Source organism: Anser cygnoides, chromosome 2 (genome assembly GCF_040182565.1).
Source record: "Anser cygnoides isolate HZ-2024a breed goose chromosome 2, Taihu_goose_T2T_genome, whole genome shotgun sequence".
Lineage (NCBI taxonomy): Eukaryota > Metazoa > Chordata > Aves > Anseriformes > Anatidae > Anser > Anser cygnoides.
In genome coordinates this window covers 84,831,318-84,854,262 of record NC_089874.1, presented here as the reverse complement: position 1 = coordinate 84,854,262, position 22,945 = coordinate 84,831,318, and the positions used below count along the sequence as shown (strand labels likewise).

Sequence of the window (22,945 nt, the reverse complement as noted above, 5' to 3'; positions counted from 1 at the left end):
ATTTCATCCCCTTTTTCTCTTTGTGCAGAGCAGCACCATAGCAGTTCTATGATGAAAGTGTGCATACAGAATGATAATCTGTTCTTTTAGGGTGTGTGTGAATGGCAGTTAAACATTCCTGGAAGTCATCTACTATTATATGTGCAAAAGTAAAATAGACCATTTACTTCCTCAACATCAGCAACTTAGATCTAATTCTGCCCTACAGTTAAAAATCAAATGGCTTGTCTAGCTCTTCGGCTCTTCTGGGAAGCTTTTTTTTTTTCCCCCTTCTGGGTGTGTTTGTGTGTTTGTTTCACAGACATAACCTAGAATGATCTGCAAGTTTTTTGTTTGTTTTTGTTTTCTCTTAGTGGACTGATTTATGAGGGTTACAGTATTTCAAAAGTCCCTTTAAAACTGTCTTTTGCCTGAAAGTATCTTACCTGAAATTAAGTCTTTTCAGTCATTGATGGTAATGTAAAATATCAGTTGATACTTATTTTTGGGTTTCTTTTTGAATTAGCTTACTTAACTTAGTTCTTTCTTGACAATCTAGAGCAGAGTTGAAAGAGCATGTGAAAAACCACAAAACTTCTCCAGCCCTTTTGTGTTCAATTTGTGGTTGAGTATTCAAAACCAGATATCAGATGAATGGACATCGCAAACAAATCCATTAGAAAACACAAATTAACGAGAGGAAGAGATGAAGGCTGAAGATAATCCCGTGTGGTCCAACACAAAAGCAACTGGAAAGAAGAATTCAAGTGAATTAGCATGCAGTACCTGCAGTAGCTATGGCCTGTATTATAGCAAAACTCTCTATTCTGCTTGTTATGCTCCAAGTAGTTCTGTAGATCTTTACTGCAGAATCATAGAATGAATGAATCATAGAATGATAGAATGGCCTGGTTTGAAAAGGACCTTAAAGGTCATCTAGTTTCAACCCCCCTGCTCTGGGCAGGGTTGCCAGCCACTAGAGCAGGCTGCCTGGAACAATTGATAACGTGGTACACTTATTTACTTACTTTACCTATTTTTACAAGGAAGTTTTCCACAGATAGCCTGAATGAAAATAAGGTACCCTATCCAAATAGTTGTATCTTGTCTTGTGATGGTACCGGTCTTTTTGAATAAAGCAAGCAGGAGCTGTTTCTAAAGCTTGCATTTTATTACTAGCAGTAAGAAAGAAAAATCACTGAGATGTGCTCACTGAACTGCCACGAGATGTGTACTCTTGTGCACCTGTGAGGCTTCTCAGAGTCCTGCACATAAACTGGATGAAAAAAAATGTGACAGTGCACAGCTTTCTCTGCAGTCAGTGGTACATTTTTAATAGGCATAGTTACTGAATAATCACTTTTGTCAGTTAATGCAAAGTTCCATTTATCTGCAGCTATGAGTTCACACTAAGACTTCGTCTGATCTCAAGTGCACCCTCTCTTCTGAAGAGAACTTAAGAAAGCATTTGATGCTTTCACGTTGTTCAGAAAAGATCCTTTGGTAGCCACCTGTCCATGACTTAACATCACACAATATTCTAGTGATAGTTTTCCTACTACTTAGGTGAATGAGTTAAAGAACATTCTGTTTCTGGAGGTTTCTTCTAAGTATGCGAGTTTCTTTTTGAGGATGTTTTATTTGTGATATGTGGCCATACATATGCCTGTTACATTACTAGAAAACATTTTCACAGTACACACCTACCGTTTAACTAGAGAAACCACTTTCTGACTTTTAAAGTTTTGTACCGTAATCTAAATAATTCACATTTTCAAGGATTTTTCCCAAATAGCTTCTTTACCCCGCTGTTTTGTAGGACTGAAATAACTGTCTATAGCGAATCTGGATTTCCTGCTTTGAAGTCATTATTGCTCATGTGGAAAGAAATAAATACATGTTTTAATTGCTTACTGAAATTGGTATAATAGAAAAGGAATTTGGGCTTGGATAGTCAAAGGCCCAATTATTTTTAATGAACTAGCAGCATCGCTAATAGATACAGAATAGACTGACATGCTGATGATGTACCTTTCACAGTCATCTTTTTTAAATTAAGTAGTCTGTTAACAAGCCTTGTCATAGTCAAAGCACATTCCAGACATAACAAATTGTGCAAACAGAGCAGTCAGACAAGTTGCTCTTACAATCACAGAGAGGTATTTTGACATAACTTGTCTCAATTTTGAAGTGTTTGAGAAGTATAGTTGTACAAGGTCAAGCATTTTACATTCTTACATCATTAGAACTGTTGGTTTTAACAAGTGGACAATAGCAACCCAGATTTAGTATAAGGTTATGTATGAAATGTGTTGTTATCTGACGTATGTGTAACACCTGTTTCAGAAGTAAAAGGAGTGTTTGCAGAAGGGGTCTCTGGAGCTATCCCTGGAACAATGCTTCCAAATACGGCAGATTACGAATTTACTTGAGTTTTTCATATCTCGTTCTCACTTGAGTTTTCCTGTCCAGCAAAGCAAGCTTCGAGTTAACCCTGTTTCCTTCTTACAGCCTCTTTGAAAGGCATGCTAGCAAAACTGCTAAGTATCCGTGATGATGGATGGGAAGACAGCCACAGGCTTTCCCCTAAAGATTTGCCTGGGAATCTGTGGCAGCACCGGTACAGCAGAATCTGTTGTAAACTGCAGCCAATTCAGTGTTGTGTTCAGGAGCTTAGGTTAAATCGCTGATGGCAGAATGGCATACAGATAATCCCGCTGTGCTGGCCGTGCCTCTGAATGCGCAGAATGTGCTGCTGGGCAGAGCTCCAGAGTGCCAAAGCGAGCAGCCTCACTTTCTCTTCTTCCTAGAGTTGTCTCTCATTATGCCTAGACTAACAGCTCGTTTGGGAAATATATTTTAGTGTTTATTGATGCTTCAAAATTAAAACTTAAAAAAAATTCCAAAGCCTTTAAACTGAAAAAGATCTGCTGTCCCAAGGCTAAGTCGTCTGAGAAATGGAGATAACGGTATGCAGGGACCAGCTATTTTCCTGCCTTGTTGTTATGTTTGTTTTGTTTTCCAGAAGGGGGCAGCAAAGGAGCAACATAACCCTGGCTTTTTCAAGGGCTTTTTCAGTGTTCCTCTTTGACTGTATACCTACCTCAGTGTAGGCTACCTACTCTTGTCAGAGATCCAGTTTAAAATGATTATTTCTACCTAACTCGTTTGCTACAAGAATAGCCGTAATATATGCATTAGATGTCTTCATTCTTTTCAGTTTTAGACAGTAGAGTTTAATTAGTAAAATCTAATTTGAATTTATGCAATTTTATAAAAAAAGGTAACTCCATGTGAAGACTTAAGATTTTTGACCATGACATTAGATGTATGTATATTTTAAAGGACAAGATAGCAGAACAACCGAACTCCATGACATACTCCATGACATTATAAGTGAGTCACCTAAGTCTTGCTTACGTTTTTCAAGTGTCTGGTATTTTCTACATTTCAAGTTAAGTTAGGGTAATGTTACAATTCAAAATAATGCTCCCTTGGCCATTTTTCTTCCATCAGAAAATAAGGCTGAGAGTACATTAAATGTAGAGATAATTTTAATTCACATATTAATTCAGTACGAGGATGGCTCTTGCTTTCTTCCAGCACTGTATACAAGTTGAAGGCTTCGATTCACAGGGAATAGCAGAACTACTAAACAGTATAACCGAATTTTATTGCCTTCTTTCAGCAATGAAGTACAGTTTTTATAACCTAAAACTTTATGGAGACATATCATACTACCAGTTTGGAGTATGCTGTTTTCTGACTATATGGGAAAATGCTGGCATACCTAATGCCTTGACTTTCGTGAAAGTGTGTGGCCATAATTCTATTTATGTTACAGAAGTAGTTAGCAAAAAATGGCAGAGAGAGGGCAGTATAACCTCTTCAGTTGCTGAGTTTTATCTGCTAGTTCTTATAAAAGGAAAATTATAGTGGCTTCTGTGATGATCAGCTACCTATAATCAGTGTTCAAAGCCTAACTGGGAAGAATGAAACTGATTCTTGACAGTCTTGCCTGACTGTTTTGTTAATTTCATAAGTGTTATAATGTGTGTGTGGGGGGGCCTTTATGGAGCCTAAAACTGTTGAAGAATACTCATGATAATAATCCGTTCTGTTCCAAAAATAGAAAAGCCCTTTGCTCTTAATGTGTCTGAATTGCCCAATGTTTCAAATAAGGCTTATTTAGATCTCAAGGATGAAAGGTTGAAAAATCCATACTAGAGTTCCAAGTTCGTTTGGTCTTTTGGTCCTTAGCCTACGAAGATCTCCTAGTAACACAGTCCTTCTTTTCTCATTAAAGAAAAAAGGACACACCGGTATCTGTGGGTAGTTTGCACCACAAACACTGCATGTGATGGGCACTGTCCACAACATCAGAATTCCAAAGTCTGTATTTAAAGCTGTTACTTTTGTTAAGGCATCTCTGCTTAAACTTGTTAAGGAATGATTGAAATAGCTAGAAAATCCAAATAGCTCTACTCTTCTACAAAGCATTTAATCCACTAACAGGGAAAGGTTGTTCTGCTATGTCACTGTGAAAGACGTCCTCTGAATGCATAAAAGTACACTTTTAATTCTGATTTCAATGAATAGAAATGGTAACAAAGAATGTTTTCCCAGTCTGTTAATCAGCACATTATATACATTTGAACTACTGTGCTTGTGTTAGATTCACAAAGATATTACAGAAATCAGCCTCTGCATTTTTGGTCTCTGTTTCATAGTGCTAAAAAAGTTCTGTCTATCCTGTAGGAGCTGAGAATCTAGATCTTTCACAATGTGAAAGCCTTTTTATGATAGCCTTTCCCCATGAGAGAACACAAATGTTTAGGGAAGAGGGGAAAAATTAATGCAAAGAGTTATTCAGGATTGTACTGCTCGCCTTTCAGAGTTGGCTTTCATCTTGAAGCCCACTGTTTAAATCCCAGACTTTTCCTTATAGGCCCTTGGTTTTACTGAGATTATTGTTTTAGCTTTCACACCTTCTATGTATCAAGCACTTCAACAATTCCCCTAAGCACTTTAGTTCCCTCATGCAAATTAAGGGCTTTCATTCTTTAAGCAATGTAAGCTTTATTTCTCTGGTGCAAAGCTTTATTGCTCTGGTGCAAGAAAGTATTAAGCTACACAAATAATTGGGGATTAAGCCAAGTCCCCTTTTGCATCTTTCTTGTTTTGAATCTTATTACGTAAAATAACAGCCGTATGATTCAGTCTGTCTTTTGAATTAGCAGAAATACTTCTACCAGTAGAAGTCTTGAGCATAATATAAACTAATTTCATTGTTTTCTAAAATACTTTGTTTTTAAGATGACAGGACTTCCATTGTCTTCACAAATGTGTCATGAAAATAACTGTGTTTTCATTATAGAGTATTTAAAGAATGAGTAACCCTGTTTATTACATCTAACATGTGAATGTAGTGCGTGTAGTCAGAATTAGTATTTACTTGGTAGTTAATTATTTACAGGTATGATTTGAAAGGGAATTGTTTCATTTTGCTATGTTGATCGATAATCTGGATAGAGGTGTAAGCACCTTTCAAAGCTGCTATAGTTAACTTCCACAGGACAAGGATTTTAAAGTTGTTCTCTGCTTATATTTCTCCCTTTGAAATTATTGTGTTATAGATGTGCATTACAGACTTGTTTGTGAATTTGTGAACAACCGGTGCTTCCTTTGTTTTTGCTGAGGTTTGAGGAACTTTATATGCTTGAGGCATAGAGTTAAATGGTTTTGAGGTATTATAAGCATGGTGTGGGGAAGAATCTGGCAAATCAAGGAATTTGGAACAGTAGATCTACGATCCATAAATGTTTTACAGTTTTGTTTCCTAGGAATCCTCTCTTTGTTTACAAGCACACGTAATTCTGACACACATTATTTTTCCATTTGGATAAATTCCACTTGCAGGCCTGAAAGTGTAACAGGTCATGCCATAGAGAAGGTAGAATCTGTATTTTTCACACAGAGAAAAAATTCCTAAAAAATGTAGGCAGACCATTCAAACAGGAAAATACAACAATCCAATGTGAGCATGCTGCGTTGTGCAGTATTGGCTGCTAGTGAATTACTTCAACACAGGAAGCTATGTCATTCTGGGAATATAAATAACTAGTTGAAAGATAATAAAATAATAACTGAATTACTTGACTGTAGACAGGTCTGATAGGAATCTTTATGCTCTCATCCCTCCCGTAATGATATCAGTATTTCCTATATAAGTAATAAGCTCAAATACTTGTGATAAAAATAATCAAAAACCTGAATTAACATACTAGTTGAGAAATGTCATCTCTTCAGACCACTTATACAGGAAAAATAGATGATGATTTTCCAACTCTGACAAGGTTCATTTCCTTTCTGTCAGGAAGTGTTCTTAAAGTTAGCTTTGCAGAGGCACATGGGAATACGTGCTGGCATCAAAGCCTTTCACTACCGGCACTGTGAGTACTGAACAAGTCTCAAGGCCTCTCTGATACAGCATGTATGAATTTGTACAGGTGGATTACATGTGTCTTTTTTATGTTACCACTTAAATTACTTAAGGAAAAAAAACCAACAACAACAACTGTACAGTCAAATATTGAGTGCTGTTTAAGTCAAATATTTAGTGCTGCTTCTATGCTGTGGAAAGGATCTCTCAAGAAAAGGGGTATTTTTTATTTTTTATCAACTGGTAGTTCTTCTTATGTTGAATATGAAACAAACAGACAAACAAAATCAGATCCTGATTTAAAAAAAAAAAAAGCAAATTTTTAACTAAATTATTTCTGTGGTCTATCCCTTAAGGATATGTTTGTGTTGCTTCCCTGAATATGGGTGTACTTTAGGAAATCCTGGTTTAGGATCTATATTCAGAAGACACTTGTGACAAGGTATAGATATAACAAAGACAAGAACAGCTTGTATCCGTGGCATGTTAACTGAGAAAGGTGTCTTTGCTAGTTTGGAGGGATGTGGACTTGAATCAGATTGCTATTTCTTATTCTCTCTACTGGTACACCATGAGTGGAAAAGAATGGGAATGCCTTTGCAAAACTTTTTAAATCAACTTGCACATTTTTGCATATTTCAAGATTCTTTTTAATATTATAGGTTGATGTTTGCCTGTCTTGGCTATATTCCCTTTCGTTTTCTGGTGTGTTTCCTACTTGAGAGTTCTGTTTTCAGAAGTTCAGTGTTGAGCCTGTTGGTAGCCCCAGCTTCTGACTGATGCTTTGTTTGCTTTTTTCCTATCTTAGTCAAGTAGTTTGTTTACATACACTTTATAGTATCAAGGTTATATCAAGTCTGTCATCATGCCAAAATGAAGGCATTTGTATTTAGAAATCCTGAATTTGCACAGAACATACTTTGTATCACTGTCTGCTTGGAGCTTTTGGATCTTCTCCATTTTGTAGGTATTTAAGAAGTGAAGTCTTTCTCCGTTTTTGAACTGAGCATTTTACAAGATCTGTAAATAAGTTTAATGGAACAAATAGCACAGGAACATGCTATGTTGCATTAATGGCCTTCTGAAATCTGCTATATAAAGTATGTCGTGAGTGGGTGGGCAGGACAGCGGAGAGACAATTATCTGCTTGTGAGAATATTGAAATAAATCAGCCTGTGGAGAACTCATCCTATAGCATAATGAATAGGATACATCCACTTCTGCCCACGTTGGGAAGATGAACTTTTCAGCAGGTTTAAGGAATGAAATGCTCCTGCAGTGGTTTGGCAGGAGTACGGCGTGCCGACACTTGGTTGACGTGGGTGGTGCTCCATCTTGCAGCGCTGGGACCACGGCCTGGCACACCGCCCGGCAGGAGGGGAGGGCGGGCAGCTGGCGGGCAGGCACGGAGGTGTGAAGGAGGCCGCCAGACGTCGCATGCTACTGGGACAGATGGCTCCCGGTCTATGTGGTAGCAAGTATGCCGCGTCTCGAAAGGCAGACGTTTGCTCTGTTCAGTATTCTTAGCCTATGTGGAAGGCAACTGGCTTCAAAAAGGCTTCAAAAGGTAGAGGAAAAAGACCATGATATCTAGAGATGAGATAACTGATGACATCTGGGAACTTGACTAGACACCGTGGCCAGGCATTGTTAAAAATATTCAGGTGCATAAGTAGACACATGACCAAACCCATCCTCAATAAATTAAACTCCTGTCAATAATGAATAAAATAAATCACTGTCTAGGAGAAGGATTGCAAATCCAGAACAGTTTCGTATCACTTGTTCTGCCACTGACTTGCTATGTAATCTTCTGCAAATGCACGTAATGACTTTCAGGAAGCTGCTTGTTACCTGTGGAAAAAGTAGCCTGTTATCTAGACATCAGGCTATTGACAATTGCTCCTGAAAATGTCCTCAGCCCTTTCCTGTTTGCTTCTCCATTGACAATTGGGAGTAAACATTAAAAAATAAAAACAAATCTCCATATTATGCTGACCCTGTAGAGAGTACACATTGTTACATCCTCTGCATTAATTCTTAAAAGATAACACTAATAAAACTGAAATGCTGTACAAGTAACTGGACAAACTGTACAAGTAACTGGAGTTACTTGTAATAATGTTGCCTTAAAATTCTGTCTTGAGGAGAATTATTACTGTACCAGGGTTATTGTTAGGACTTCAGTTCTTAAAATCTGTTCACTTTTCTTTATTTTTAACTTGAAATTATTTACTTGCTTTGTGTTTGATTTTGAAGATGAAGATAAATTTGCCTGTTTGGGGTTGGACCAGATGATCTTCCCAACATCAACCGTTTTGTATTCTGCAATTCTATTTCATTTTTTTTAGTCTGTGGTTTCTTTCTGTTTAGGTGCATTTCAGGTTTTCCACTGTGAAAATAGTATTTCAGAATTCGGTTACCTCAGAAAGATAAGAACATAAATATTGTGAATTAGAAATTGTTAGCGCGCATGCAGATGAAAGGGGAGGGTAGTTCTTTAAGAGTGTACCTCACAATACTTTTGTTATTGAAATTCATTGTTTATCTTTGTATCTGTGACCTAAATGTAGTCCTTGCTGTCTTTCGAGAAAATTCTTTGTGTGTTTTCTTCATTAAGTTCAAAATGGCTTTCCCTTAATGTCATTTCCTTTTGCTTCTTGAAAACTTCCTGTTCTGCTGCCAGTCTGAGGGATGGCTTTGTGTTTTGTGCTTCTTTGGTTTGTTTGTTTTGTGGAGGTTTTTCGTGACAGAGTAGGCTGAAAGTCAGCACGCTGAACTTTGATTCAGAAAAAAAGATCAAAACTAAATTTGGAAATGGGTCTGGCCAGTTTTTCTTGATTACACTTACGGTGGAAGCCAAATTTAAATGCGGTATGTCTCCTACTGATAAAACTGGCCATAACCTTTAACTGCATAGACTTTTATGTAAGATCATGATTCATTAGCAGGGAGTTCACGTGAAAGATGAGCTGTGGATTTGAGCATGTGCTGTAAATGCTAATCCACTGATTTTTTTATTTATTTTTTTGAATTTCATCTTCCTCCCCCCACTCTGAGTTCCCATAGAAGGTACTACATTCTTCATGTTTGCTTTCTGTAGGTCAGAAGCCTTTCAAATATGAAATCTGCCCTTACAACTCCATTGATGCAAGTGGTGAAGTAGCAGCATTTACGAACACACACGAGTGAGATGCCTTGTGAATGTCGACTCTGTTCATGAAGATGGTAAGTGTAAATAAGCACTCTGTCATACAAATTCTGAAAATTTACTGGTTTTATTTTATTTTGTTTTATTGGTTGGTGGTGTTTATTTTCTTAGGAAAGACTTTAAGGTATGCACTCCTACCCATTAATAAAAGCAAGTCAAGCATTTACATATATTCCTGTAGGGAGCTTGGATCTATGAGGGCTTTTTTATTTAAAGGAATTCCTTTCTGTCCCTTCCTTATAGCTCCTTCTGTACATAACTACTACATAGACTATTCTGGAAGATGTGTGGAACAGTAATGTGACAAATAAAAAAGTACCTGATAGAAGAACGTGACAGTATCTGTATGCATTCATTCAGTGACCACGTGTCTTAATGTACTGTGCTAGGTGTGTACAATTCTGCTTCTTCACACTGATTTTGTCTGCAGCTTTGCCTGTAGTGTTTTGATTCCACGCTCCCACCCCCGCCAATTGAGGAAATGATCACATTTTTGACAGTGCTAACACATTTCCTTTTGCAGTGTTGGCAGAGTGCATCATGTGATGAGTGGGAGCATTAGCTAGTCTTAGTGTAGCTGAAGTACATGTTGAAAGTGTGTACTTAGCAGCCTTAGAGACTGTTTAAATGTTAAATTTTTGTGTGTTTAAACTCTGTACGCTAAAGGATGTACTGTTTGCTCTGTTTTTTAACTCCAAAGGTTTAAACGAGGATAAGCTAATGTCCACAAGTCGCACAAGTTGCTTCTTGAAGCACGCAGTGGTTGGAGAGGGCTTGATAACTTTTTGTTTGTTATTTCTGTGGAGGAAAACTTACTCTGTTTCTTTATCTGTTGTAATAATTGTAATTCTGATTATAAAACTAGTGCTACTTTTGGAGAGTCTTCTAATGGCAGAGATAAAACTGGGAAATGCATCTGTCAGAAGTGATAGGATACCTTGAGCTGGAAGTAAATTACTTCTTTGCTGAGAGTTTTTCAGCAACTGAGTAATGGAATAACAGGAAAAAAGGCCTTTTCCTAGCTTTTGTGGCAGCTGGGTAGAAATGCAGGCTTGTAAATATTATGCAATATTTGTATTAAAAAATGAAGGGAATTTAAATAATCAAACGGTCTCTTACTGTCCCGGTTACTTGTTTGCAGATGTTTACTTTCTAGGAGATGACATGTATGTCCTATTATATGAACAGCAGAAAACAGTTGTTGGGCTATTTGAGAGGAATGGCAGCGGTGAACTCCACAGGCCATAGAGTGGAACACTAGTATCCTATTTATTGATTCATTTTTTCTGGTAGGCACGAGAAATCCAGTTTCCCTTCCTATCAGATAAACTTTAGTTATTGGATAGAGCTAAGCATAACAGCGGACTGTCTAAAAATCTATTTTTTAATAAACCACTCTGTAATATGTTATAGTATTTTGTCTCTTTTTGCAATATAGTTTTGTGTGCAATATTGCACTTTAGTTGTCATAACGTAGGTACTTGCATGCTTAACTTTTGCTGTGGGACTGTTTTAATTAAGTTAATAGAATTGTTCTTTAATAAGTTAAAAAATTGTAACATTATGAAAGTCAATAGGATCGGGAGGTAAATGTTTTAACCAGTGTCTGTAGGAGTAAATGATAACACTGCCTGAACGTATTATTTTCTGTTATGTAAAATACATATTAATGTAAAATATTTTAGTTCCTGTCTGCATAATGGTAAGTGTAAATGCTTGCATAGTGTTCTAGACCTAATTAGTTTGGCTGTTTGAAAATGACACTTGGGAAACAGTTTGCTTCAATTGGGTAAATATATTTAAGGCTTATTTTTGTTCTAAGTTATCTCTGTCAGGTCTGTGATAGCCTTAAGATATTAAGGACAGTACACTGTAAGATCCTTTATTTCAGGAATTGTAGGAGGAATAGAACAAAATGTAGGAATATAAAAGAAGTAGAAAACAAACACTGAACACCTAAAGCCAACAACTCTTTTCCAGTCCCCAAGCATACATGTCCCCAAGCATCTATGTGGATTTACACCCACATAGAACCCATTGACTGATTCAGTGGGCTGTATTCAAGAGTGAGGTGTAAAGGGTGGAAACAGAAATCATGACCAAGGAAATCTGAGTGTAAGCAAAGCTAAGGATGGCATAACCGCATTAATGAAATCTGAAAAAGTTGAGAGATTACACTTTTCTGTAGTATTTTGGTTTAGTTTGAGAATAAAAATGCATTGCTTACTGATACTCAATTAGAAAAGAATTTCATTATTCACGCTCTCATGAGCTAATACTATTTGTGCTCTGTGTTTAGCAGAGACATTATTTTTCAGTAATCGTATGGATGCCAGTATAGTGAAATCTCAAGTGGCAACTCTTCATCAAAATTAAGGATTACAGTGAAATTTAATTTTAGAATGTATTGATATGTATTTGTATCTGTGTATGTGTGTATAATGAACTCTAGACTGGAAATGTTCATAGAATCATATGTGTATGAATCTGGGCTGTTTACAACAGGTTGAGTGCTTTTACCTTAAGGCTTTTTTCATATTAAAAGCTCAAAGTGATCTGGAAGATGAAATGTAAATCAGCATGAGATATCTGCATTACTCAGTGACGGAAGTCAGATGACTGCTTCTGATTGCACAGAATCCGACAGGTTCACATTTTCGGTAGTTTTGCTGTCAAAAGCTGCAACAGGATTTCCTGAAAATTATGTGTTCCCGATAATAATACAGATAGGGATTTAAAGAGTTCTGTGATGATTTAATAAGAATGTCTGGGAAAATACTTAATCTTTTCCATAAACGATAACTTGAAAGCCAAAGGTTTTCTGTGTCTGTGCTGTAAAACATTTTCTCATGTGCCAGATCAACCAATTACACTTCTTGTTAAGTGTGAGGGGAAAAGGAGAGTTAAGTCCACAGTCTTTTGCTTGTTCCATCCACATAAATAACACCACTGCTTAAGTAGTACAACCCCGTGTATAGAAAACCGGTAAATATTTGCAGCACAAACCATGATTTTTTTTAAGCTGGTAGGGTGCATTTACCAAGTCTAAGAATTAATTTTAGTCTACTTTGTTGCTTGTTTAATCTGACATCTCTGTAGTTCCCCTTCTATAGTCAGTGGAAAATGATGGGTATTCACAGAAGTCATCCTAATTTCATAATAGACAGTTAAATGTGTGGGCTGATTCACCCCAGTAGCGTTACTTACTGCCTGCATGTAGTTAATTGTACAGAGGAAACCTGGAAGATAATATGCCTGTTAGATAGCCTTATGTGGGATGAATCCTACTGTAGGTGATAGGTTTTGATTCCTAGCTCATAGCACTGTTTGTAGCTGTTGCCAAAGTAAATAGATCCTTAACATATGCTGGGGGCGAGGGACTTAAATTCAAAGAAGCTTACATTACAAATTTATAAGCTTTGAAATCTGATTGGTTGGTGTTTGGTAACAAATGCTGAGAGTAACCCACGTGTCTCAGTCCGGATTCTCTTACAGTCTGTACACAGTTACATCCTAGGTTGGCCTAGTACAGAGGAAGTGCGAGCACCAAAGTTTAGATCCTAGATTTGGCATTACACCAGTCTAAAAGAACGAAGGTTTTGATTAGGACCAGGAGGTAATCCCACTGGTTTAGGGCAGGATTTAGACCCATAGTAAGTATGTAGCAGACCTCACACTTTAATATAGAATCAATTCTTGACACAATTTGTGTTATGGTTAAATTCTTTATTTTGAGATTTGCCCCCTTTTCGTAACACAAAATTGATAGAACAGGATGGCAAGTGCAAGGTCAAAACTATATTCAGGTGGATTTGCTGTGTTCATTATGTTGAGCTGGAATTACATGCAGATAGATGCACATGCATGTGAAAATGCATGCAACTATGCTCTGTGTGGCTGCAAACTGGAGCAATTGTATCCTCACTATATAAATGCATACATGTTCTATTAAGACAAAAGAATAAATTGGCATACTTGTGCTTGTAGGAGTTTGTATTTTTAATGTCTGTACAGAGGTTTTAATTTCAAAGAATAGAGGTATCCACAGGTACACTAAAATAGAAATCTCGTGGACAATATGATACACACTACACTAACTTTTTCCAGTGATAGGCAAAAGATCTGGTGAAAGACATCATCTTTCTCATTTAAAATGACATATTTTAGTTATAGAAACCCTCACTTGGGAAAAGAGCATGCTGGAGCTGAAATCTTTGGCCTAGAAGTCAGGAGAGCTGTGTTCTTGTCTAGCTCTGTCACTGGACAGAGCCATGCAATCTTTTTAGGGATGACTCACCCCTAACCTACTGTTCAGCTATTTTGGAACTAGAGAGTGACTGCCCGTGTTTGTGCAATGCTCACAATTGGCACTAATGACTGATATATTTTTAATTTTTTACAGGATTCAGAAGACAAGGTTGGACCTTCTCATGTACGCCGACATCGCACTGGTGAGGCATTTGGCTGTAGATTTTGCTGCTATTCTTCCCCTGACAAACAACTTCTCTGAAAAAACGTTAAGAAATATCAGCTGGGTGCAGGAACCTCATTAACCAGTTCCCAGCCCACCTTTGCTCTCAAATCGCTTCTTATGGAATGTTAGGTTCTTCGTGCTTAAGTTTCCACCAGAGCATCCCAGCAAATAAAGAAGCTGTTGGCATTGTCAGACTTTTGTGCTGAAAGCCAGGGGTGATCTGGAAGAAGAGAAGAAACAGTCCTCTTATGGCAATTAGAAGTACGGGTGAACATATTCAAATAAGATGCTTAAGATGGTCATCCCCAAAACGTGTGCGTGTTACGGTACAGGTTGTAACTCTAATTTGCTGAAAGGAGCATGGAGATTTGTGTTCTGTAAAGGGTGAATATGTTGGTTTTTCATTCTGGTTACATCTTCCTGATATATTCTGCTTAATTACAAATGAAGATTTTGACATTTGAAGGCAGAATCTGTTGAAATGTGCTTGAACTAACATTGAACCCTACAGGTTGTTTCTGTGCTACATCTCTCATTTTTAGTATTGGTCTCTTTATATAAAACACTAAAGGATTCAAGAAAATCTGTTGACACAGTAATACTCATAAGTCAGTAAATTGTTTCCTGTATTTTTTTAACAAAGTATATCTATTATGAACTAGTCCAAGTTAAAGTAAAAATATAAACTATTGAAATACGACATCAAATAAACCTGACTTGAAAATTCAGTGGCTAAATACATCTGTGCCTAATTCAACCACGTGGAAATTGCTCACTTTAAAGAAGATCAAATTAGAAGAAAAATATTTTCTAACTTCAGGCTGTTAGAGGACTGGTTTTACTCTAAGACTCCACATTCTTTGACTATGGTGGTTTTGTAGAGTTTGTTATTAGCTATGAATGCTACTCAGGAGAAGTATCTCTTACTAAAAATAATTAAAAAAATATAACATCACAATTCCTACTAGACAGAAGCAAACACTGACTGAAGTGTGCCTATACTGCTGTCTTAAACATAAAGAATACACTAGTTCGACTGGATAGAAATTTCTCTTCAGATAAGTTTTGGTTTCCTTGATTTACAGCAAAATGTTAGTAAAAGGAGTTATGTGAAGAATAGCTATTGGCAAATGGTAGGAGACATGTAAAAATATATTATTTTTTTCCGAAGAAAAATGTTTATATTGTTAGAAACTGATGCACATCTTCCTGTCATGAAGTCAGAACAGGAAAGTTTGGAAGCACGTACCAAAGACACTTGGTTCCTCTTCATCTGGAATTATAATAGTTGGACATTGCAACTAAACACATACATAATTACTAATGAGAAGTTTTTACTTCTCTTTAGTACAATTTACATTGTACAAACCACTCAAAATGCTGTAATATTCTGATGGTTCTTTAACTTGAATTTGCTTGAATGGTAAGTACTCATTTACAAAAACAGCAGTACTTTATTCAGAAGTATTCCAGCAGCGTTTCCCTAACTTTGCACCAGGGAACTATTTCGATCCTTGCTGATGTTAGACCCAGAGGACATTGACTTAGCATGTTCATTATTTAATAGCATTTATCAGTAGATGTGTGGATGTAGATGTGTGGAATTTAATTAACCAAACTGGAATTCAGCCAAAATTCAGATCAACAGTTGCAATCTTGCAAAAAGCACAAGGGGACTTCTAACAGTTAAGTGGACTGAGCTTTCATTTTAATGTCACCTTGACAATTGTGGTGTAAGCAGTCTAGTGCCTACTTTTCTAGGGAATTTATTCAGTAATATTGTGAAGGGTAGACTATACCACTTACCAAATTACTAGACATTACTTCTGGCAGCCTTTTGTCTGTTTTTTGCATCTTTCATGTAGGCACTAAGTTCAACCCTAGTATTTGAAAACAGGCAAGGGTACAGCTTGGAGTAGCAGAGCTGCAGGCATAGCATGGTGCAGTTGCATGCCCACTAGAATTTCTAATGTGCTGATTTTTTTTTTTTCCCCCTCTGTTGTTTGTGTAGTTGTATAATAGGCTTGGGAAATTAGTTGAGCTTGGATCATGAATGTAAAATAAGCGCTTCATTTTTTTTTATATATTTATTAGCCTATTGTAAGTGGGCAGAAATATTCATCATTAGTTAGCGTACTGAAGAGAGTGACTGCTGACAGCAGTCTTTATATGTACAAGGTGTGATTTATAGAACCAAATTCTAATCTGCTCTTTATACTAGCCTCAGACAGTACACTTATTCTGCAGTAAAGTGAAATATTTTGGTGTGTCCTTGTAAGTGATATTTTACTAAGTATGTGACACAATCTATCAGAAATACTTCCTTGTTCTCTAGAAAGGGGACAAAATTCAGATACAAAAGTAGTAATCTTGACATGTTTCTTGTTTGTTTGTGTAAGGTATCTTGGAATCCTAGCCTTTTATCAAAAGTCCACACACCCTAATAATTCAGGAATAGCCATTAATGGAATTCTGAAGTGTCTATAATGTAAACCTATCACTTATTAATATAAAATATTAACAATTTCATTAGCTTAGAAAACAGTTTCTAGTTCAATTATCGTGTATTACAGATCCTGTGAGTCCACTTCTAGCTCCAAGCACAATTCTTCTGGGAATACCTAAGTTAGTATGCTTTGCTTTCTTTCTGCGTAAACCAGTAAAGCTAAGTGATGCGTGTGGTTTTTTGAGCATCAGCTTACGTGAGTACAAGGGGAAACTGAAGAAAGTTTTCTGTGCAACTGTTACGAAGCTGTTAAATGAAATGTGCTTTCTCTTGAGAGAATTGTCCCCTGCATTCTGTTTCCTTCTATTTCCCTTTGCTGTCAGGGCAGACATTTCATAGAACACTTGTTCCACACAGCGCAGTCTCAGCATAGGTTAGGGGTTGTAGCAGAGTTGACAAAGGACTCTTTGTCTTGTTACAGTGAGGCAAAGGTTCTACTGCTATAAATAATGCATATTTTAATTGGAAACTGCACATAGCAATACCTGTCTCTACAGGCTTGTTGATTTCTGTGTAATCTGTTAGGGGCAGATTCTGTTTATGTAGTGAACATACAACACATTCCCCAAATTTGTGGTTGGTTGTTTCTGTTAGTACTACCTGTGCTAATGAGTTCCTATATACAAATCAAGACAAATGCCATATCTAGCTAACCATCTGAGAATTTCTGTCACCATATATTATGAAAGTTGCCTAAAACACTTTGCTAAGGCAATTACAAGACTAGGTACCCATTTTCCTGGGTCTATAATAATAGGATCATGCATTGTACCTGTTGAAAATAAATTTAAGTATTAGTAGGGGATGAATTATACAACAGATAATAAACATGCTCATTTCTTGCCAGATTAATCTGGGATTAATCACACTGTGCCTGATGTTAGCCACAGGTTCAGGCTTGTATGCATAACTACTGTGGTGAGGCTCATACATGGCTGGAACACTAATCACATCTCAGAGGATGAACACAACTTTTTCTACCGTTTTAATTAAATTGATTTAAAACCACACCTTAAGGCCTGTTCTGAACAGAACATCCTACCAACTTCAGTGAAGATGCCTGACAGGCACCTAAGTGGTGCATAAATGTGGGAATACAGGTCTGTGTGAAGGCTATTAGATTGCTTTGGGCTAGATTGATTTTTTTTTTTTCTTTAATTTGGATCATTTCTATGTACATGTCATTACCAATCTTGTTTTAAACTGATTTAATGGTGTTAAGAGGAATTTTGCAGATTTTTTTTTTCTTCTTAATTTCATATATATTTACATACATACATATATATGAATAGTGAATGAGCCCCCCGTCTCCTTCCTCAACTTGCAAAATTGTAGAAAAAAGGGGAGGCAGATTAGGGTGGCCCATATTATCAATTCAGTGCCAATGTTATTTTATTACTGTCCAGTCTGGGCAATCTTAATCTCCTGCTGTTTGTGGACAAGCCTGAGAAACATGAACTTAAGAGTGTTTCTACCAAGAATAATTTAGGATTTAAATAAGGCTTAAATTTATAGAACTCCTAAGTGACATGGATTCCTTCCAATAGTAACTGAAGGCTGATTCCAGGAAATGTTGTAGGAACACCAGACCCTACGCTTGGAGTGCCTACAGCAACCCCATGTCCTAGCTTTGGTATGTATTGAGTTACTGGGGAGCTGGGTGCCTCAGAGTCCAATCCAGATATTGACGCTGAGGAGGGAGCCTTCAAGTTAAGAGTTAAGACTGAATGTAGGATTGAGTTTTACCCGCAGTCTTCACATGCTTCCTTCTGATGAGGATTCACTTATGAAATCTGCCTCTTTGTCTGATGACTGGAATTTGCTCTGACAAAACAACAACCAAGGAAAGTCCTAGGAGCCCTACTTTAATTTATAGATACTAGTGTTTAGATATCAGATGGCAGTTCAGATCACTTTTTTGCACAGGAGGACAGTGGTTCGTATTCTGTGTTTCCTATGAAAGTGCAGAAGACAAGCCTTTTGAAACTGGGCTTATAAAGTAGTACAGTGAAAGTGTTTTATATATGCATGAAGATACCAGGGTTCTAATTTCTATTCCAGAGAATTTTTAGATCTTCCATGTTAGACAGAACAGGAATTAGTTCTCATCATTATGCTGTGTTTACAGTCTCTTCTCATGTTGACTAACAGTTACTGAATTAGTCTCTTTGAAGCAGTGGTTTCAGATGTTCTAACTTTATGGTCAGGACCCTTTCTTTAGAGGTGATGGCAATATCATCAGGCAGAAGAGGGTTTGTTTTGTTTTGTTTTGTTTTTTAACTTTTCCTTCACTTGAGGTTGCAGAGCAAGTCAGGGCAGGAGTTAGAGAGAGAATCGCAGACTCACTGAGGTTGGATGGGACCTCTGGAGGTCATCTGGTCCAATCCCTCTGCTCAGGCAGGCCCACCTAGAGCCAGTTGCCCAGGGCCATGTCTGGGCAGCTTTGGAATATCTCTAATGATGGAGGCTATACAACCTCTCTGGGCAATCTTAAAAAATAGTTCTGTCTCACACATCAGCCTTTTCAAATATATCTGTCCCTTTTAGGACAACAGTAAAAATAGAGAAGAAAACTAACTTCCTTCCCTCCCTCCCCGAGAAGATCCTTCTTGAAAACAAATTCAGGATAGCTAATAAAACTAAAAATGTAGGAAGGAGAAATCTGACTCAGATGGAATTGCTTAAATCTGAAATTCCTCAGAAGACCGGTAGTTAAAGCGTTACCTCTGCTCTGCAAGGTAATGCGTTGTGTTGGCACATTATTCTTTTCTTGATCATACCTAAACAGGGCTTAGTTATAAATACGATGTACATTCTTGAATTGCATTGCTTGAAATGTCTTGGATAATTTTTCAAGTTTATTGGAAATCTAAATGGTATGTTTTTAACTTGACATTCTCTTGAAGGGTATTCTGTGTATAACAGGAAATATAAAAGGCCAACAGAAATAAATTGGCTACAAACAGAGCAGCAGTCTATGTAGAAAGATATCCCGAAAATGTTTATGGATTATTTTTCCTCACGTACAATGTATTGATTATTTTCACAACAAGCAGCTGTCAGTAGAGACTTAGATACAGAAAACACGTGACGAGATGACATACGAAGACGAATCAACAGACAAACCAACAGAGGAGGGGTAGGTGAAAGTTCCCTCCTGTATACTGATATTCAGCATTCTTTTGGGTTGTTTCCTTGATAGCTCCACACCCAGTGAGTAAATACCCAGTGAGCAGGGACAAGCCACTAGAGGCCAGGAAAACTCTCTTTGTGTTCCTAACCAGGCATATTCAAAGGTATGCCCGTAATCTGTTGCAAAAAGTGCTGACTGCACCTAATCGGTGTTAATTTGCTGTGCTCTGAGTTGTACTGGCTAATAGCCGTTAGCAGGAGCCGAGGAATTTTGCCCTTTATAGGTGGGGCTCAGAGCCTTGTCGATTCAAGTCTAGCAGGAGAACAGAGTGCATTGCTATAATTATTAGTAATTCTTATCCCTGGGGAAAGGAATCTGTAGCTCTCCTCTTCTGTGTCATGAGGAATACTTTGGCTAGAATTTTACTGCTTCCTGCCAATATGTGTTGGTAAGAGACTGGGGCTTCGTGTCCTGTCTGTGTATCCCCATTGGCCCTACGTGTGAGGTTATGTGCGCTAGGGGTTGGCTGGAATGAAATTGCTCAGAGGGTTGCTACTGATTCACTTGCTTGAAACAGTGTCTCTTTGACTCCGCTCAAAATTTTAGGCGTGGGTGTGTCCAGTGTCAGTGTGACAGGATTAGAAAATGCCTTGCAGTCATAAATAGCTGTGTTACCATTTATTGTTGCTATTCTCTGTTCGTACACAAATACAAGGAAAAAACAACCGAATAACGTAAGCATTTTACATGCTCAGAAAACATCACTTCCTCAGCGTTAGTTGGTATGACTGTCTTGAAACGTTTGATTGTTGTCTGAATTTCGGAAATGATGTCTTGATGATTGGAATGTCTTTTCTTCACATGCCAACCACTGCGTGGAGATGCAACAACTCCATTTTCATGTGGCAGCTTTAATTTCTGTTTCCTTAACAGCATATGAGCAATGCAGTACACCTTTCACAGGATGCAATTAATCCTGCCTTAGTCACAGCTCGAGAAACAGGCAGAAACAGGTCATTTAATACAATCTGTCTCCTAATAAAAGAGGCAGACATGTCCTGTTGAAGATTTGGGGCATTTTTTTTCAGGTAAATACCTGCCTCTTATGGATGGACATCGCGTGATCTTTCTTCTATTGTATTTTCCTTCCTGTAGATGACAGTTATAGATAAATGTCAAGTTATTGAGATTGAAGCCAGGGTTTCATGCACCAAGTCTGTAGGCAATGACTTTACTCCCTACCCTCCTAAAAGGCTGCGCTCTGCCTGCCATTGAATCTTCCCAACTGATCTGGTATAGGTTTCCAGCTCTCCTGGAGCCAGGTGTGTGATCCATCTTTCTAAACTTTAGTAGCCAAAGAAATCATGTGTTCCGTCTAAAATTAAGCATTCGGATTCATTCTAGGGCCAATGGAAGCAGTAGTTATTTTCCGAGTGTAATTAATCCCACTTTGATGGGAGCTTCCTAGATGTGGCCACAGCTGGGAGCATTCAAACAGCCAGGGCCTCTGCTCTCTGCAGACCTGATATTGCAAAAGGATCTGTGAAGGGATCGTTTTCCAGGTTAGATTTTCCGTCGAATGAAATGCTATCAGTAGCCAGAAATCATATTAAAAATCTTCCTTTGGGGGGATCTGTCTGATAATTGCAATGGCATTTAAAAAGAACAGTCCCTGCAGCCTAATGGTGAATGTGGAATTCAAATGAGTAAGAAAAGCAGTGTTACCCACCACATTTTTCACTACTAAAAGTGGATTCTCTGGTGTCTAATGATGTGGCCAGTTCCTCTGTAGGGAAAATGAGATCCTCTCGCTTTTGTCTATTTTCACAAATTATTAGCAATTTAGTATTTTAGAGCCCCCTTACCTTTCTGTTAAAGTTATTTAAAATTGGCCACTGGGCTCCAGAATTACTTAGTAGGAGGCAGTGGACAGACCCATGTCTGTGTGGAGCACAAAGTTGTGTTTTATTTTCATAGGAAACTTGGCAAAACTGTAGAGCGAGGGGGTTGGTGGTGTGCTAGAGTATTGAGAATTGACTGATTTCAAAGGGTGGTTGGCCCCAAAAAGCACAAAAGGGGGCCTGTGTCAGATCTCCTACCTTGCCTGTTCTCTGTAGTCCCTTCCACAGAACTTCTCTGTGCCCACTTGTGTTAGACAAGAGACAGCTTGCGTTTTAAGAAAAGATTATATCATCTAAAACCAAAAAAAGGAATCTGCTGTTTCTGTTCATAATCAGTCTTAGTGATGTGTTATAGTTAAAATGTTGCCTATTTTATTTCTGAATTTACATAGCTATTTTTAGCTTTAATTTCTTGCTATTGATTCTTGCAGTGCATTTCTGCGCTAGGTTAGACAGCCCTCTGGGACCTGCTATTTTTCACCATGAAGGTGTGTTTACACACTGTAATCAGATCATTCTTTATTTCCTTTTTGATAGGTCAGTACTCTAAGCCCCAATGGAAGTGCATTTTCTCTAGCCTTCCTATCACTCTGGCTTTTCTTTTCATTTTGTAATTGCAATCAGTGTGGTCAAAAAACAGTTTATAAATTACTTGTTAGAGTCAGTCTATAGCGTGTTTCCTGCCTGGCGCAGAACCTGCAGAAAGAGAGCGATATCCTGTTTTCTCTCTGCTTCGCACAGTAAAAACATGTTAACCTAAGAATGGCAACACCAAAAGGTTTTTTTTTTTTTTTTCTCCAGTGTGACTGTGAAGATGCTAGTACAGTACAAGCTGTAAAACAGCTAATTTATGAAATTGCTTTTTAAAATCTTAAGTTTTCCTTTTACAACTCTTGCATTCACCAGCAAGCATTTGACGAATCATGCTGTTCCTTGGAGATCCTCAAACGCCCTACTCGAAGTCAAGCAGTATGTGCATTCATTAAGATGTCAGCCTATCACAACACATTTCCTTTTTTCTCACTATGAAGATGAATTTAAATTCATTACTGCCAACTGTTTCTTTCTACAGTGTATTTTTTCTCATGTCATTAGTAATTCTGATGGATTCAAGTCATTGCCCTGCATAAAAAAGGAACAGGACTGTTCCACGATGTTAATTTTTCTGGCAAACTTACCACCACAAGAGATTGAAAACTATCAGCAGAGCATTTGTTTGACCAAATTTTGCTCTCTTAAAATGCCCTCTGAAGTAATAAGATTAGAAAAAACCCCACAAACAGTAATAAACGAATGTGG

At 37.6% G+C, this 22,945-nt stretch overlaps 1 long non-coding RNA gene across 6 annotated transcripts in view; it reads left to right on the top strand.

Moving 5' to 3' along the window:
• Window positions 1-22,945, top strand: part of LOC106043852 (uncharacterized) — a 65,367-nt gene that overhangs the window by 6,664 nt on the left and 35,758 nt on the right. For 2 of the 6 annotated variants that reach the window (XR_010829517.1, XR_010829513.1), the window contains exons 4-5: window positions 9,525-9,649; window positions 14,035-14,083. This is a non-coding gene — a long non-coding RNA (uncharacterized lncRNA). Of the gene's footprint in view, window positions 1-538; window positions 747-8,794; window positions 9,296-9,524; window positions 9,650-14,034; window positions 14,835-22,945 lie in introns of those variants that run through there. The other 4 variants (XR_010829512.1, XR_010829516.1, XR_010829514.1 and 1 more) reach the window with 3 other exon arrangements.